At 39.3% G+C, this 20,350-nt stretch overlaps 1 protein-coding gene across 1 annotated transcript in view; it reads right to left on the bottom strand.

The window, feature by feature from the left end:
* Nucleotides 1-359: 359 nt before the first annotated feature.
* apold1b (apolipoprotein L domain containing 1b) overlaps nt 360-20,350 on the bottom strand; it is a 76,073-nt gene continuing 56,082 nt past the window's right edge. Inside the window, exon 13 of the mRNA XM_063008163.1 lies at nt 360-413. The gene's annotated coding sequence lies outside the window, so the exon portion shown is untranslated. The remainder of the gene's footprint in view (nt 414-20,350) is intronic.

A 20,350-nucleotide genomic window follows, 5' to 3' on the forward strand; every position in this document is an offset into this window, starting at 1 on the left:
GATTAAAAAATTATAATTGTAAATTGTACAGTTTCTTACTATTGAAGCAGACAAATGGCAATGAAACAGTACACTCATAATCCACCCAACATGCTGTATTTGTCATACTACAGTTTTCCCAGCCTCCCAGTTGTTAGGCTCCCCTGTACACCAAAATGTCACAGGTCCCAGTGTTTCATTTCCTATGGACCAGCACCAGCTGTAATCGTGATAATAATACAGGCCAATCCAAGCATCAGAAGCAAAAGATTGGGTCTGTGCTACATTTTGAAGTTTGATCATTTCATCACTGGTTTCGATGGTAGCCAGGTCTGAGTGTGTGGCTCGGCAATAAGTCTGTGCCTCATTCCATGTTTTCCCCGGCAGGATCAGATAGTACTTGCGAGGGACAGCCAGGACCAGTGGAACAACAACTGTGGATTACATGTTTTTTGCTGTGTTACAAATGTGGTGGGAGTTTTTTGTATATATACAGGTCCTTCTCAAAAAATTAGCATATTGTGATAAAGTTCATTATTTTCCATAATGTAATGATAAAAATTAAACTTTCATATATTTTAGATTCATTGCACACCAACTGAAATATTTCAGGTCTTTTATTGTTTTAATACTGATGATTTTGGCATACAGCTCATGAAAACCCAAAATTCCTCAAATTCCAAAAATCTAAAAAAATTAGCATATTTCATCCGACCAATAAAAGAAAAGTGTTTTTAATACAAAAAAAGTCAACCTTCAAATAATTATGTTCAGTTATGCTCTCGATACTTGGTCGGGAATCCTTTTGCAGAAATGACTGCTTCAATGCGGCGTGGCATGGAGGCAATCAGCCTGTGGCACTGCTGAGGTGTTATGGAGGCCCAGGATGCTTCAATAGCGGCCTTAAGCTCATCCAGAGTGTTGGGTCTTGTGTCTCTCAACTTTCTCTTCACAATATCCCACAGATTCTCTATGGGGTTCAGGTCAGGAGAGTTGGCAGGCCAATTGAGCACAGTAATACCATGGTCAGTAAACCATTCACCAGTGGTTTTGGCACTGTGAGCAGGTGCCAGGTCGTGCTGAAAAATGAAATCTTCATCTCCATAAAGCTTTTCAGCAGATGGAAGCATGAAGTGCTCCAAAATCTCCTGATAGCTAGCTGCATTGACCCTGCCCTTGATAAAACACAGTGGACCAACACCAGCAGCTGACATGGCACCCCAGACCATCACTGACTGTGGGTACTTGACACTGGACTTCAGGCATTTTGGCATTTCCTTCTCCCCAGTCTTCCTCCAGACTCTGGCACCTTGATTTCCGAAAACAGTACTTTGGACCACTGAGCAACAGTCCAGTGCTGCTTCTCTGTAGCCCAGGTCAGGCGCTTCTGCTGCTGTTTCTGGTTCAAAAGTGGCTTGACCTGGGGAATGCGGCACCTGTAGCCCATTTCCTGCACACGCCTGTGCACGGTGGCTCTGGATGTTTCTACTCCAGACTCAGTCCACTGCTTCCGCAGGTCCCCCAAGGTCTGGAATCGGCCCTTCTCCACAATCTTCCTCAGGGTCCGGTCACCTCTTCTCGTTGTGCAGCGTTTTCTGCCACACTTTTTCCTTCCCACAGACTTCCCACTGAGGTGCCTTGATACAGCACTCTGGGAACAGCCTATTCGTTCAGAAATTTCTTTCTGTGTCTTACCCTCTTGCTTGAGGGTGTCAATGATGGCCAGGTCAGGTCGGCAGTCTTACCCATGATTGCGGTTTTGAGTAATGAACCAGGCTGGGAGTTTTTAAAAGTCTCAGGAATCTTTTGCAGGTGTTTAGAGTTTACACTCATTACACTGATTCAGATGATTAGGTTAATAGCTCGTTTAGAGAACCTTTTCATGATATGCTAATTTTTTGAGAATTTTGGGTTTTCATGAGCTGTATGCCAAAATCATCAGTATTAAAACAATAAAAGACCTGAAATATTTCAGTTGGTGTGCAATGAATCTAAAATATATGAAAGTTTAATTTTTATCATTACATTATGGAAAATAATGAACTTTATCACAATATGCTAATTTTTTGAGAAGGACCTGTATATATACAGGGGTTGGACAATGAAACTGAAACACCTGTCATTTTAGTGTGGGAGGTTTCATGGCTAAATTGGACCAGTCTGGTGGCCAATCTTCATTAATTGCACATTGCACCAGTAAGAGCAGTGTGTGAAGGTTCAATTAGCAGGGTAAGAGCACAGTTTTGCTCAAAATATTGCAATGCACACAACATTATGGGTGACATACCAGAGTTCAAAAGAGGACAAATTGTTGGTGCACGTCTTGCTGGCGCATCTGTGACCAAGACAGCAAGTCTTTGTGATGTATCAAGAGCCACGGTATCCAGGGTAATGTCAGCATACCACCAAGAAGGACAAACCACATCCAACAGGATTAACTGTGGACGCAAGAGGAAGCTGTCTGAAAGGGATGTTCGGGTGCTAACCCGGATTGTATCCAAAAAACATAAAACCCCGGCTGCCCAAATCACGGCAGAATTAAATGTGCACCTCGACTCTCCTGTTTCCACCAGAACTGTCCGTCGGGAGCTCCACAGGGTCAATATACACGGCCGGGCTGCTATAGCCAAACCTTTGGTCACTCGTGCCGATGCCAAACGTCGGTTTCAATGGTGCAAGGAGCGCAAATCTTGGGCTGTGGACAATGTGAAACATGTATTGTTCTCTGATGAGTCCACCTTTACTGTTTTCCCCACATCCGGGAGAGTTACGGTGTGGAGAAGCCCCAAAGAAGTGTACCACCCAGACTGTTGCATGCCCAGAGTGAATCATGGGGGTGGATCAGTGATGGTTTGGGCTGCCATATCATGGCATTCCCTTGGCCCAATACTTGTGCTAGATGGGCTCGTCACTGCCAAGGACTACCGAACCATTCTGGAGGACCATGTGCATCCAATGGTTCAAACATTGTATCCTGAAGGCGGTGCCGTGTATCAGGATTACAATGCACCAATACACACAGCAAGACTGGTGAAAGATTGGTTTGATGAACATGAAAGTGAAGTTGAACATCTCCCATGGCCTGCACAGTCACCAGATCTAAATATTATTGAGCCACTTTGGGGTGTTTTGGAGAAGCGAGTCAGGAAACGTTTTCCTCCACCAGCATCACGTAGTGACCTGGCCACTATCCTGCAAGAAGAATGGCTTAAAATCCCTCTGACCACTGTGCAGGACTTGTATATGTCATTTCCAAGACGAATTGACGCTGTATTGGCCGCAAAAGGAGGCCCTACACCATACTAATAAATTATTGTGGTCTAAAACCAGGTGTTTCAGTTTCATTGTCCAAACCCTGTATATATACAGTATATACTATATATATGTGTGTGGAGTGGAGGCATGCATCAAATCCAAGTGTTAGTTAAATAAACATTCCTGATTGTAATGCATTTTAGAGAATTATACAATTAAATGTTTCCTCTTACCTGTAAAAAACAGAAGTGCTAACAGATGCTTCATCATCACTGATAAAATGCTCGAAACACACTCACAAGTAGAAGAATGAAAGTAGATATCTCGGCAGTGATTTCTGAAAAACTCTGTGGCTCTGTTAGATCCTGCTGTAAATCCAGAGCGTTTCCCTGTATTTGACAATGGAGCTGGTTGTTAACATCTTTCAGAACTTATGCAAAATGCCAATCCTTGTTTTACTACTACACGTGCAATGCAAGACTAGTCAAATTAGTCAAAACACTCACACAGAAAAAGTTTACACAAAAAGTTGTCTAAGAAAAATCTGCCTATTTAGTCAGTAAACATATATAGGGTCAGGCATTGATATTGTTCAAGAACTGGATTACAATTGACATTGTAATTCATCCCAAAAGTGTTCAATGAGATAAGTGTTTTGTGCAGACTGCTGGAACAGGAAAGGACTTTCCCCAAACTATCTGCACAATATCCTGGAAACACTGGGCACAAAGCAGGAATACCCTGGACAGGACACCAATCTATTGCAGTGCTTTGAACATCCCCTCCTTTCAGGCATAGCCAAACGTGTCCATGTGGACGCCAGCTGGCTGAAAGTACCACTAAGATTTAAACCTTAGTGGTGGTGGGCTAAGGTTATAGACCACTTGCAATTTCCAGGTGTCCTGTCCTGCATTGTGTCCAGTGATACCGAAAAAACCAGACCCACCATGACTCATTTTAAACATTAAACACTTTATACACCTGTAACAATGGGTGGGACAAACATCTATAGTAACTTAATAATAATGTGTGTATACTTTTGGCCATATGATGTACACCTGAATTCTTTACCTTGCAGATCAAAGCATAAGGTCAATCATGAAATGCACCATTGAGGACCATACAGTGGCAGCACTTTGTGGTGGTTTGAACTGCAAGGGAAATAATGGATTGATTGGCGGTCAGGATTTAAAGATTTGAAATAGCAATGTAAAGTTAACTTGACTGTGGATGGTGTAACCCATGTTCCAGCAGCTTCTAAATGATGGCAGACCTGTTTTTTTTTTGGTAATTCTTGCATTTGCATACATCTGACAAGACAACTTTCCATCACTGAGATCTGGGATTTTCAATTCATCCCAGTTAATGACTGTTGTCTATTGCACATAAAAACATCACATCTCAGCTTTGGAACATAATAGAAACAAAAAATGCACCTCTGTCTACAACTCAATCTCAGAATTTAAGGCGCAAATATAATCAATATCACAAGAGGTTGATAATTTTGCCCTAAACGCTTAGCTTTTTTTTTTTTTTTTTGCTTTCATGTTTTAACATGTACTGGACCTGCTATGAAAAAACCTGAACAGTCTACTGCCCTGTGAAAACAGAAAAAAATGAATTGGCTTGCATGTAAAATCTATTTACGATACGTTAGCAAAGCAGCCAGGGCACAAAGGCACAAGACATTTCAAGCAAATGTACTTGGTATATTGTGGGCATAGAGCATCTTGGCACCTGTGTGCATTTTTGCTTCCTTGAGCTGAGGCCAGTAGTTTCCAGCATTCCGTCTGCTATTTTGTTTTACCATATGGTTTGTTGCACTTGCAATTATTGGCCACATGGGTAATGATACTGGGTTGTTTGGTAGCGTCCCCTTAAAAGGCTGTCATGCATTAATAACAGTAAAACCTACACACATGGAAAATAATGACTTTTAAATAGCTGTCCACTGTAGTGACCACCATGCATGAAAGGGTTAATGTTTTTTAAGGCTGAGATAAAGTCAGCTTTTTGGACAGCTGATTGATAGATCCAGAGCACACCTACCACCTCAGTTTGAGATTGTGGTAACAGTTGGGGGTAGATGAGGTTACTGGCATTACAGTTCCTATGATGTCTGTGAGGCCTGTGAGATAAAACACAGCTGCAGTAGAGTTGTTCGTCAAAGAGAAACTGGAAGTAAAAGGAAACTGCTTTTAAAAAGTAAAGTATTTACCCCAAAATAATAGACAATAAAAAAAGTAGACAGTGACAGATATACAGACAGACAGATAGATAGATATTACTGATAATCAATTTGTATTAAGCTATGCCCTGCCCCCAATTGACACCTTGGGATCAGAAACTTTAAACCAACTAATCAGCAGTACCTGACCACACAAATTACTACAACAAAAGGCCTAACTTAAGAGTAGCATTAGTTACCTACACAGTTAATATCCAGCACAAGTTAAAACAGAAAGTATACTTAAAAGGAAGCCCACCTTAACCAGGAGCAGAAAGTGTAAACTAATGGAAGACACCAGCATAGCATAAAAACAGCATGAAATGTACAGTATATGATGAAAGCATTCAAATTTTAAGTCAATGAGTACTTTGTAAACTATGTTTAAATACATCAGACCATCAATAAAATGAAATGGCTTAATGTATTTAACAATAAAAAACTGTCCAGAAATGATAAGAACTGTTCATGAATAATTTACCAGTAAAATACAGGAATACATATTAATTAATCAATGTATTCATTTATTCACTTTCAGTAACTGTTTTATCCCAGTTGAGGTGGCAGTAGAGCTGGACAACATCCCAGGAACCCCAGTGACAATGTGAAAATCCATCACAGACACCACACACTCACTCATTCATTTACAAGTTACAAAATAATGTGCTTCAGAATATCAACTGGTAGTTTGCTTTTTAAAAAAAAAAGTGTTTATTGAGAATTAGATATCAGATATCAGATATCAGATAATCAAACCAAGCACATGTTCAAACACACTTATTATGACAATCTATTTATATTTGCTAGAAATAGGAATTGTTGATTCAATTTCAGGAAAAAAAAAATCATAAAAAGAGTTTAATAGTTTAAGCATTTACACAATGAAAGAAATGTGGTAAGTAATGATGCATAATATTTCTTACATGCATCCAATTAGAAACCCCAGACATATCTGTAAAATTATAACAGGAATTACATTACTGCATACAGTCACCAACACAAATCACAGAACAACTTTTCACAAGTTATAAGTAACTTAATTATAATGAAAATGCCAAAGTTGAAAAATAATTGAACCTTTAGCCTAAACAAAATATTATTTTTCGGAAACTACATTTACCAAGAAAATACAAATTGTGAATGATACGATTACACAAAATAAGTCAAGCTAAAATTGGTTACATAATTAAACAATAATTATATAATATATTTAAGATGGTTTCACTGACTAAGTTGGAATTTTTTTGTCATCATTATGACCATGGGAAATCCTTGTTTCTGATTGATTTATACCTTGGCTGGAAGGAAAAAATCCAAGTTCCTCTGAACTTGATGGAACATAATGTTGGAGATGCATGTTATGCTATTGTGCTGAAAAACTAAAAAAAGAAGAAATGACGGTTTATGGATTTGAATGTTATTTTTGTTCTGTTTTAAAAACAGAAAAGAAAGTGAGACGACAGACTACTGTACAACTGAAGAATTGACAAAATAGCAGCAATACCAATATAATGCAGAAAATATAATAAAAGTGAAGAAATTTGGAAAAATAATAGAATAAACATTTAATTAAATCAAGGGCAGTGGTAACTCAGTGGTTAGGGTACTTGACTACAGATTGGAAGGTTGCTGGTTCAAGCCCCACCACTGCCAGGTTGCTGCTGTTGGGCCCCTGAGCAAGGCACTTAACCCTAAAACGCTTAGACTGTATACTGTCACTGTAATGTAAGTCGCTTTGGATAAAGGCATCTGCTAAATGCAGAAAATGTAAATGTAAAATGCTAAATTAAAGTAAAAAATAATTCCCTAACTTAAAAGCTAAAACCCCAAGTGGTGGCTATGGCAAAGGCAAGTTTATTATTATTCTTTAGTAAATTATAACCTGTTGTATCTTAGACACGAGTCTAACACGAGTAAACTATTAATGCTAATTCTAATTATTCATAATTAGATTATATTTATTATTCATAATTTAGGGATTTTTTTCTATATAAATGACTATTACATTGTTGTAATATTAAATTGGTGTTAGCCCTTACAATATAATATAAAAGTAAAATTGTTTGATGAGTCAACATTTACTGCAATTCAAATATCCACATCCTTCTTTCTTTAAAAAAAAGTGGGAGAATTTTGTTGGGTAAAAAATAGTTAAACAATCATACTTAGAAAATTTTAAGCATTTTACAATTTGCTGCATGTTGTTGCAACATACACTGATCAGCCATAACCAGCCACTTACCATATAGAAGCACTTAGTAGTTCTACAATTACTGACTGTAGTCCATCTGTTTCCCTACATGCTTTGTTAACCCCCATTCACCCTGTACTTCAATGGTCAGGACTCTCCCAGGACCACCACAGAGCAGGTATTATTTAGGTGGTGGATCATTCTCAGCACTGCAGTGACACTGACATGGTGGTGGTGTGTTAGTGTGTGTTGTGCTGGTATGAGTGGGTAAGACAGCAATGCTGATGGAGTTTTTAAACACCTCACTGTCACTGCTGGACTGAGAATAGAGCACCAACCAAAAACATCCAGCTAACAGCGCCCCGTTGGCAGCGTCCTGTGACCACTGATGAAGGTCTAGAAGATGACCAACTCAAACAGCAGCAATAGATGAGCGATCGTCTCTGACTTTACATCTACAAGGTGGACCAACTAGGTAGCAGTGTCTAATAGAGTGGACAGGGTATTTAAAAACTCCCGCAGCGCTGCTGCGCCTGATCCACTCATACCAGCATAACACACACTAACACACCACCACCATGTCAGTGTCACTGCAGTGCTGAGAATGATCCACCACCTAAAAAATACCTGCTCTGTGGTGGTCCTGTGGGCGTCCTGACCATTGAAGAACAGGGTGAATGCAGGCTAAAAAAGTATGTAGAGAAACAGATGGACTACAGTCAGTAATTGTAGAACTACAAAATGCTTCAATATGGTAAGTGGACATTGAGTGTAGAAGCAAGGAGGTGGTTTTAATGTTATGGCTGATCAGTGTAGTAAACCTTATAAAAAAGTTACAAAGTGGCTTCAGTGAAACTTTTTTAAGGAAAAATCTGACACCACAAATCCAGTTAATTTATATTACAGAATTATACACACATTCTGAGCACCCTGAAACCTCAGCTAGGCCTCATATGACTGTGTGTGGAGGAAAAAAATATCCAAATGTTAACAATTAGTTATGTGAGCACATTAAAACAATTTATGTGACATCTGTAGCTCTTAATGAAACAGATAAAAAGATGCTTTTATATTATGATCAGGCAGAATGTAAAAAGAAATGCAGTGCTGCATGGTAACACCTTACAGTAAAGGGTTATCATAATCAACATTCAAAAGAAGTATCTAATGCAGTTTATAAGATAGCTAACATAAAAGTCTAATCTATCTTTTTGTGAAACATCAATCCACCTGGTTGCTTCCTCCATTTCAGCTTAATGTTACTTTGCAGGCCAAGCTCAATCAACTTCTGCTTGATCTGCAGAAAAGAGTTTCACTTTGATGAGTAAATATAATAGTGCATGGTCTGAGTTAGTAAATTCTTACAAGTACAAATTGCTTTGAGTGCTAAGTTTATGATTTGTTACATTTTATTAAGACATTGCATTATTGTACAAATGAGGATAAGACTCACCTTCTCCAAGAGTGCCGCCATTATTGCATAATTATTCACATCTTCGCTGGACTGAACCTTAAGCTTTATGATTTGTAGTTGTCCTGTGGTTACTGCATGCAGAAATGAATATGCACAAAAATGTTAGTGTGCTAAAATATATTTAAAAATTATTTCTAAATGATGTAAAAAAGTTTAACTCACTTCCGTAACAAAAAAAAGACTTAACAAGTGAGCATTGCTCATTAGAAGCCTGGCCATTAAGTACAGAAGCACAGTTTTCATTTCCTAGGTTATAATTATCAGGTTGTCCAGGCATCCACTTAATACTGGTGAAGATTGTCTGGTCTGCCCACTTCCAGGATCCACTGAATAAGCCAAACCAAGCAGCTTGAGTGAGTTTTCCCTGGATAACCGAGTTTTCTGTTGCGTCTCTTGCACTGGCCAGATCGGTGTGAAATGTTCTGCAGTAATTCTGAGCATCAAACCAAGTCATATAGGTAGAGATGTAAATGTATCTAGCAGAACCAGTGAATCTGTCTGTTAAAAATACAGAACACTTCTAAGTGCAATATAATTCAACTGTACTGTTTTCTAAAAGAGAAGGATAATCATTATAAATCATTTAAATTATTGCCTTACCATCAAAACACATAACTGGATGTGTACAACTACACAGATGAATTTCCCAACACGTTGGGGTTACCAAAGCACACATATAACTCCCCATACTGTAGGTACACCAATTTGTCACAGTTCCAACTGGTTCATTTGCAAACGACCACTGCCATTCGTTTAAATCATTGTACAGGCCAATCCAAGCATCAGAAGTAAAAGATTGGGTCTGTGCTACATTCTGAAGTTTGATCATTTCTTCACTTGTTTGGATGGTAGCCAGGTCTGTGTGTGTGGCTCGGCAATAAGTTTGTGCATCACTCCATGTTTTTCCTTCCTGGAACAGATAGTACGAACGAGGGACAGACTGGACCAGTGGGGCAAATCCTGTGGAATACAAAGTGTTATTGCAGTGTTAGTGATTAGAACTTTTTATACATTTATACAATATTATTAAAAATACATTCTTATTTTTTTTTACCTGTAAAAAACAGGAATATGAAGAGATGCAGCTCCATCTCTGATAGATTGCTAAAGAACTCACTTAAAATAAAAGAAAAATGAATGTGTAAACCTCTCTTAGATGTATATATGCACATACAGTATTTTTAATTTTTTTATATTAAATAAAAGCTATACAGTCAGTTTAATTCATTTTTCTTGAGACCTGGTGCTGACAGTGCAACATAAACAGTGGGCCTTTACAGACCAAGGTGTGTGCCTTTCCACAGTATGCCCAGTTGGAAAAAATGCAATAGGTGAGATTAACTGAGATTTAAAAACAAGACATGCCTCAAAAATAATTAAGCAAAGAGGATGCACCTGACAACAGTTTGTAGATTAATTTCTGAATGTTTTGAAATATTTGCATTAATTAAGGGAAAAAAAACTGTAAAGCATAAATACATTTCTGCACTATGTATGTAGTCTTGTTGGGTAAAATGGCTAAAAATAAAGTGTGCCAGAGTGGATCTTTAATTTTGGGCAAACATTATTTTATGGACATTATTTAGAAATGGATATACTTGGCATTTTACCCAACTGATCTACACTTTATCACCTGTAATGCTGAACTCATCACACTGAGCAAGGTTATACACTTAAGGTACCTGGATATTTAAATATATTGTATTCCACTGTATTACTGTTTATGTGTACTTGATGTAGACTGCAGACTGTAACTTTAGCTGTAGGTATACAGTAGGTATAGGCAAATTAGGCAGCGGCTTTAGACAGATCACCTACTTATGTAAGACTGGACAACTCTGGTCAAAACCCATGATTTGTTAATTTTTCTTAATGGAAAATATGTTAACACATTCTCTACCATGAATGTAAGTTTCCTTGTTATAACTTACTATTTATTTACTGAAGATAACACTTATAAAATGCACCATGTGCAAGATTTATAATAAGGTATAGCAATTAGGAGTAAATTTACACAATATACATATACAGTATATATATATATATATATATATATATATATATATATATATATATATATATATATATATATATATATATATATATATATATATATATATATATATATACAGTGTATCACAAAAGTGAGTACACCCCTCACATTTCTGCAAATATTTTATTATATCTTTTCATGGGACAACACTATAGAAATGAAACTTGGATATAACTTAGAGTAGTCAGTGTACAACTTGTATAGCAGTGTAGATTTACTGTCTTCTGAAAATAACTCAACACACAGCCATTAATGTCTAAATGGCTGGCAACATAAGTGAGTACACCCCACAGTGAACATGTCCAAATTGTGCCCAAAGTGTCAATATTTTGTGTGACCACCATTATTATCCAGCACTGCCTTAACCCTCCTGGGCATGGAATTCACCAGAGCTGCACAGGTTGCTACTGGAATCCTCTTCCACTCCTCCATGATGACATCACGGAGCTGGTGGATGTTAGACACCTTGAACTCCTCCACCTTCCACTTGAGGATGCGCCACAGGTGCTCAATTGGGTTTAGTCCATCACCTTTACCTTCAGCTTCCTCAGCAAGGCAGTTGTCATCTTGGAGGTTGTGTTTGGGGTCGTTATCCTGTTGGAAAACTGCCATGAGGCCCAGTTTTCGAAGGGAGGGGATCATGCTCTGTTTCAGAATGTCACAGTACATGTTGGAATTCATGTTTCCCTCAATGAACTGCAGCTCCCCAGTGCCAGCAACACTCATGCAGCCCAAGACCATGATGCTACCACCACCATGCTTGACTGTAGGCAAGATACAGTTGTCTTGGTACTTCTCACCAGGGCGCCGCCACACATGCTGGACACCATCTGAGCCAAACAAGTTTATCTTGGTCTCGTCAGACCACAGGGCATTCCAGTAATCCATGTTCTTGGACTGCTTGTCTTCAGCAAACTGTTTGCGGGCTTTCTTGTGCGTCAGCTTCCTTCTGGGATGACGACCATGCAGACCGAGTTGATGCAGTGTGCGGCGTATGGTCTGAGCACTGACAGGCTGACCTCCCACGTCTTCAACCTCTGCAGCAATACTGGCAGCACTCATGTGTCTATTTTTTAAAGCCAACCTCTGGATATGATGGCGAACACGTGGACTCAACTTCTTTGGTCGACCCTGGCGAAGCCTGTTCCGAGTGGAACCTGTCCTGGAAAACCGCTGTATGACCTTGGCCACCATGCTGTAGCTCAGTTTCAGGGTGTTAGCAATCTTCTTATAGCCCAGGCCATCTTTGTGGAGAGCAACAATTCTATTTCTCACATCCTCAGAGAGTTCTTTGCCATGAGGTGCCATGTTGAATATCCAGTGGCCAGTATGAGAGAATTGTACCCAAAACACCAAATTTAACAGCCCTGCTCCCCATTTACACCTGGGACCTTGACACATGACACCAGGGAGGGACAACGACACATTTGGGCACAATTTGGACATGTTCACTGTGGGGTGTACTCACTTATGTTGCCAGCTATTTAGACATTAATGGCTGTGTGTTGAGTTATTTTCAGAAGACAGTAAATCTACACTGCTATACAAGCTGTACACTGACTACTCTAAGTTATATCCAAGTTTCATGTCTATAGTGTTGTCCCATGAAAAGATATAATGAAATATTTGCAGAAATGTGAGGGGTGTACTCACTTTTGCCATGAGGAAAAAAGTGAGTACATATATATATACAGTGTATCACAAAAGTGAGTACACCCCTCACATTTCTGCAGATATTTAAGTATATCTTTTCATGGGACAACACTGACAAAATGACACTTTGACACAATGAAAAGTAGTCTGTGTGCAGCTTATATAACAGTGTAAATTTATTCCTCCCTCAAAATAACTCAATATACAGCCATTAATGTCTAAACCACCGGCAACAAAAGTGAGTACACCCCTAAGAGACTACACCCCTAAATGTCCAAATTGAGCACTGCTTGTCATTTTCCCTCCAAAATGTCATGTGATTTGTTAGTGTTACTAGGTCTCAAGTGTGCATAGGGAGCAGGTGTGTTCAAATTAGTAGTACAGCTCTCACACTCTCTCATACTGGTCACTGAAAGTTCCAACATGGCACCTCATGGCAAAGAACTCTCTGAGGATCTTAAAAGACGAATTGTTGCGCTACATGAAGATGGCCAAGGCTACAAGAAGATTGCCAACACCCTGAAACTGAGCTGCAGCACAGTGGCCAAGATCATCCAGCGTTTTAAAAGAGCAGGGTCCACTCAGAACAGACCTCGCGTTGGTCGTCCAAAGAAGCTGAGTGCACGTGCTCAGCGTCACAGCCAACTGCTGTCTTTGAAAGATAGGCGCAGGAGTGCTGTCAGCATTGCTGCAGAGATTGAAAAGGTGGGGGGTCAGCCTGTCAGTGCTCAGACCATACGCCGCACACTACATCAAATCGGTCTGCATGGCTGTCACCCCAGAAGGAAGCCTCTTCTGAAGTCTCTACACAAGAAAGCCCGCAAACAGTTTGCTGAAGACATGTCAACAAAGGACATGGATTACTGGAACCATGTCCTATGGTCTGATGAGACCAAGATTAATTTGTTTGGTTCAGATGGTCTCAAGCATGTGTGGCAGCAATCAGGTGAGGAGTACAAAGATAAGTGTGTCATGCCTACAGTCAAGCATGGTGGTGGGAATGCCATGGTCTGGGGCTGCATGAGTGCAGCAGGTGTTGGGGAGTTACATTTCATTGAGGGACACATGAACTCCAATATGTACTGGGAAATACTGAAGCAGAGCATGATCCCCTCCCTCCGGAAACTGGGTCGCAGGGCAGTGTTCCAGCATGATAATGACCCCAAACACACCTCTAAGACGACCACTGCTTTATTGAAGAGGCTGAGGGTAAAGGTGATGGACTGGCCAAGCATGTCTCCAGACCTAAACCCAATAGAACATCTTTGGGGCATCCTCAAGCGGAAGGTGGAGGAGCGCAAAGTCTCGAATATCCGCCAGCTCCGTGATGTCGTCATGGAGGAGTGGAAAAGCATTCCAGTGGCAACCTGTGAAGCTCTGGTACACTCCATGCCCAGGAGAGTTAAGGCAGTTCTGGGAAATAATGGTGGCCACACAAAATATTGACACTTCAGGAACTTTCACTAAGGGGTGTACTCACTTTTGTTGCCGGTGGTTTAGACATTAATGGCTGTATATTGAGTTATTTTGAGGGAGGAATAAATTTACACTGTTATATAAGCTGCACACAGACTACTTTTCATTGTGTCAAAGTGTCATTTTGTCAGTGTTGTCCCATGAAAAGATATACTTAAATATCTGCAGAAATGTGAGGGGTGTACTCACTTTTGTGATACACTGTATATATATATATATATATATATATATATATATATATATATATATATATATATATATATATATATATATATATGAGTATATATAGATATGTATGTGTGTATATATGTACAGTGTATCACAAAAGTGAGTACACCCCTCACATTTCTGCAAATATTTCATTATATCTTTTCATGGGACAACACTATAGACATGAAACTTGGATATAACTTAGAGTAGTCAGTGTACAGCTTGTATAGCAGTGTAGATTTACTGTCTTCTGAAAATAACTCAACACACAGCCATTAATGTCTAAATAGCTGGCAACATAAGTGAGTACACCCCACAGTGAACATGCCCAAATTGTGCCCAAATGTGTCGTTGTCCCTCCCTGGTGTCATGTGTCAAGGTCCCAGGTGTAAATGGGGAGCAGGGCTGTTAAATTTGGTGTTTTGGGTACAATTCTCTCATACTGGCCACTGGATATTCCACATGGCACCTCATGGCAAAGAACTCTCTGAGGATGTGAGAAATAGAATTGTTGCTCTCCACAAAGATGGCCTGGGCTATAAGAAGATTGCTAACACCCTGAAACTGAGCTACAGCATGGTGGCCAATGTCATACAGCGGTTTTCCAGGACAGGTTCCACTCGGAACAGGCTTCGCCAGGGTCGACCAAAGAGGTTGATTCCACGTGTTCGGCGTCATATCCAGGGGTTGGCTTTAAAAAATAGACACATGAGTGCTGCCAGCATTGCTGCAGAGGTTGAAGACGTGGGAGGTCAGCCTGTCAGTGCTCAGACCATACGCCGCACACTGCATCAACTCAGTCTGCATGGTCGTCATCCCAGAAGGAAGCTGACGCACAAGAAAGCCAGCAAACAGTTTGCTGAAAACAAGCAGTCCAAGAACATGGATTACTGGAATGCCCTGTGGTCTGACGAGACCAAGATAAACTTGTTTGGCTCAGATGGTGTCCAGCATGTGTGGCGGCGCCCTGGTGAAAAGTACCAAGAAAACTGTATCTTGCCTACAGTCAAGCATGGTGGTGGTAGCATCATGGTCTTGGGCTGCTTGAGTGTTGCTGGCACTGGGGAGCTGCGGTTCATTGAGGGAAACATGAATTCCAACATGTACTGTGACATTCTGAAACAGAGCATGATCACCTCCCTTCGAAAACTGGGCCTCATGGCAGTTTTCCAACAGGATAACGACCCCAAACACAACCTCCAAGATGACAACTGCCTTGCTGAGGAAGCTGAAGGTAAAGGTGATAGACTAAACCCAATTGAGCACCTGTGGCGCATCCTCGAGTGGAAGGTGGAGGAGTTCAAGGTGTCTAACATCCACCAGCTCCGTGATGTCATCATGGAGGAGTGGAAGAGGATTCCAGTAGCAACCAGTGCAGCTCTGGTGAATTCCATGCCCAGGAGGGTTAAGGCAGTGCTGGATAATAATGGTGGTCACACAAAATATTGACACTTTGGGCACAATTTGGACATGTTCACTGTGGGGTGTACTCACTTATGTTGCCAGCCATTTAAACATTAATGGCTGTGTGTTGAGTTATTTTCAGAAGACAGTAAATCTACACTGCTATACAAGTTGTACACTGACTACTCTAAGTTATATCCAAGTTTCATGTCTATAGTGTTGTCCCATGAAAAGATATAATAAAATATTTGCAGAAATGTGAGGGGTGTACTCACTTTTGTGATACACTGTATATGCGTATATACAGGTTTTATCTATCTGTATATATAAGTGTATATGTATATAGATTTGTATTTGTGTGCAATATTCACAACTGTTGTCACTTATAGCTAATGTGGCCGAGCAGTCACTAAAGCATTTCACTGCCAGTTGTACTGTGTATGACTCTGTATGTGACAAATAAACCTTGATTTGATTTTGATATTAAAATGTTTACTTTTACTTATTGAATAGTAATTGTGCACTAAAATTAAACACAATACCAAACAAAAGTTTGTTTTATGTGTAGAATGGGTTAATTTTTTACTCAACTTTTGACTTTATGTATGCCATACAATGCTTTTAAAAATCATATTTTCTAAATTATTATTATTATTTTTTTTATTATTTTTTATATATTTATTTATTTACTTTTGTTTTGTAATGTTGCATTTTGGATTTAGTCAAATTTATAAAATATAAATGTATAAACCTAATTAACAATATCGGATCTTTGCATTTAGGTGATCAAATTATTTAAAAACAAAAAAAGTAAACAGACTAAGCTGCCTTAGGTGAGTACAGAGAAATGAATGCCTCCTATTTACATAATGTCGACATCATCTTATTTTTTTTCTTTTCATTCCAATCTATTGTAGGCTTTTGGCTTTACATAACATTTTCATTTGCAAAATCTAGATGCAAAAGGGACAGTGGGTTTCCAAAGCACGTCTGAGCCCATGTGTGTACATTTTTCACTGTAGCATGATGGTTTCTCACGTAACACCATCTGTGGGCTTGATTGAGGCTCATGCATGTTAAACAGTTTTTTAAGACTGCTTTTTATCTTGAATTTAAAAATGGTCTTTTTTAACTAATCAACTCAATCAACATATTTTTTACATAGTTAGGCACAAAGTGGTGAGCCAAGACCTGTGCTGGCAAGAGAATGTTTTAAGATTTTTTGTCTGTCTCAGCATTTTTGAGTGTGTTACAGACATTCATTTCCAAATATGTTTATATTTACAAAATACAATTAAGATGGTCAAACAAAACATTTAAAATCACTTGTTTGTATTTCTGTCAGATCACAGTTTGTTTTATTGCATTAAAACTTTTCTAAAACTAATGTGAATATATGCTTTATCTCTAAATTCATTTTTTTTAAAAAAACTGAATAAGTCACAACACAGGTTATAAAATCCAAAAAGCATAGTATGCCCAGTGTAGTCTGGCCAAGCGCTGCCTGTAACTAAATGAGCATTTCAATACACATTGTAATATTTATAATAAAGGTAATATTAACTAACAGTGTATAGGGAATTACTCAGAACAGTGTAAATAACATTATACACATTGCATTTCCTGCAGTATAAGGCTAAAATATGTTTAATTAACAAATGACTAAACTAATAAAAAATATTAAATGATACCTGAAATGTAACTCTGTTAGATCCGACTGTCCTTTAAAAAGCTTTTTTAGTATGTGGCCATTTAAGCTGGTTGGTAATGTTGTCTAAATACTTATGCAAAACATGAATCCTAATTTTCCTCCTTTACGTGCTACAGTAGTCAACAAAAGATGCAAATGAATACCGAGTTGACGCAGTTGGACAACCTTGGTCAAAATCCATGAAGTGTTGATTTTTTTTTTTTTTTAAGTGAAAACATTTATTTGCATAACACAAGCATCATGTTACAGCACAACTGAACACACTGTGCAACTAATATCACCAATTAAACAATAAAATATATTTTACCCAATATTTACCCTTATTACTTTTCACATAATGGGCAAAATCCAATCTTGGATTAGTTTAGTCTTTTCAGATGATCCTGTAACGCTGCTGATTGCTAACAGATCTTACTATGTTTTAGCTGAAAGGTTAATAATTCTACAGCCTGTGAATTAAATCATAATCCTTGTACAGTGTCCCTTATTTACATTTACAAAGGGAAACCATGCTGATTGGTCACTGACCAGTTTTGTGAATTACGTCTGTGTAGTACAACCCCAAATTAGAAAAAGTTGGGACAACATGGACAACAGAATGGAGGTTCCAAAGTCCAACACCCAATCTGTAGTATAAAGGGAGGGGCACAGCTCTGTTCTTTGTTCTTATTCAGACACGCTGCCGTAAGAACCCACAATCGTGCCAATAAATTCTTCCAATCCAGTCAACTGCAATCTTTGTTTTCATTTTTCCACGACAATCATAAGAGTAGCTGTTTATTTATTAACAGTTCAATGACAGTTGCAATATTAATGCATTTGTCAACCATGTGCCATCCAAAATATGGTCACCCTAGTAAAAAGGACCAGAGTTTACTGCTATGTGTAGACTTTCGTTGACTCAATAGTAAGACCATCACAAATTGCTATTCTTTGCCACAAGTTTAAGAGCTGCTTAACAGTTTTGGAGGCAACACGTGGTTCTCCATATTAGATCAAGAAAGTGCATACCACCAAGGGTTTGTCAGTGAAGAATCCAGACACCTTACAGCTGTTAGTACCCCATTAGGGCTGTATGAATGAATAATATACCAGCAGCATTTTAACCATGTATGGAGGAAGGTATTAAAGATAAATGTTGCGCTTCATACCTCAATGATGTGTTGTGTTACTCAGCATCCTTTGAGGACCATGTAAACCACCTCAGGCAAGTCCTCAGCTGCATGAGGGAGCATTAAACAGAGATCAACACAGTGCAAGTAGTTCAAAAGTAAGGTTTGCTACCTTGATTGTCTGGTGTCTGGAGAGGGATTCAGGACGGATCCACAGGATCTAAAAAACAATACGCCTTGCACAGTTGGAGATGTTAAGTCCTCGCAGGAAGTTCTGGGGTACTATCAGTACAACATTCAAGACTTTCCTTGGCTGGCTAGGACACTGTTTGAATTGCTTCAGACATCTGGTTACATTTACAAATGAAAACTGAATTAAAACAAGAAAACAGAAAAGCGTGAGGAACAGAGATAAATAACAGCTGCCATCTAAAACACCTATCAGGTGGACAGCAGAACAGTGTTGTAGCGCAGCCAGTGGCCCAAATTTTGACCTCTCTTTCATACTCCACACTGATGCATCTAATAAGGGTTTATGAAAAGTGTTTATAAACTACCTCCACCTAGAGCAAAGTCATGGCTATGAATACATCCTTGTCCAAGTGGACCACTTCACACACTTTGCCCAAGCATATCCAATGAGAAATAAATCAGGGAAAACAGCAGCAGAAAATATATTCCACCATTTCTGCTTCAACAGCTGGTCGGCACTGGTCACTTAAGAACAACACCATAACATCCACAAAGTAACCCAGTAGAGAGACTGAACTGCATGCTTCACTAATTCTGCATTCATACATTGAAAGAGGGAAAAAGGGTCAGTGGGAAGATTATCTTCCCCACGTCATGAATGCCTACAAGTGCACAAGGCATAAAACCCATGAAGTGTCCCCAATTTGTCTTTTATATGGTGGATCTCATTGCTTACCCCCCAGAAGAGTTCACAATACAGTAGACATATGCACAAAAACGGGCAGGAAGGATTAAATTGCAACAAAAAAAAAAACAGTAAGAAATCCACAGCTAAGGGCAAAAGGCATTATGATGGAGCTGTCAGGGGTGTGGTTCTGCAACCAGGTAACAGTGTTGGCGAAAAATTGTCAGAGAGAGGTGGGCCTGGCAAGCTGCTGGCTTACTGGAAGAAGATAAGGCACCGTATTGTGAAGAGAGTTGAAACTGAACTAGTTCACAAAGTGCAGCTTGAGGAAGGTCCAAAAAAACTTGTGTGCACGCCACAGGAACTGCTACCAGTAAACCGACTGTCCCTGGAGGAAACACTTCCTGTACAGTGTAAGAAAAGCATACAGCTGCTAACATTCAGGGATCAGACACCACCCAATTCCTTACTACAGGTTGGTGAGATCAGAGAAGGCAGAATATCAGCAAACAGTAACACATTCTCAGACAGAGCTAACGCCAATTGATACGACCTGTAAATTCCACCCATCTGTCAGAAAAGAAATGGGCACCCAGTGGCAGGGAGAAAATGCACCACATGCACAGTGTATAGCTTTTGTGGATGTTGTAGAAGATGAGTCACAGGACAGATCATTAGATTATGTGATAGAAGAGAAGGATGGACACCAAAACAGTGAGTTAAGTTAG

This window comes from Trichomycterus rosablanca, chromosome 14, assembly GCF_030014385.1.
Source record: "Trichomycterus rosablanca isolate fTriRos1 chromosome 14, fTriRos1.hap1, whole genome shotgun sequence".
Taxonomy (NCBI): domain Eukaryota; kingdom Metazoa; phylum Chordata; class Actinopteri; order Siluriformes; family Trichomycteridae; genus Trichomycterus; species Trichomycterus rosablanca.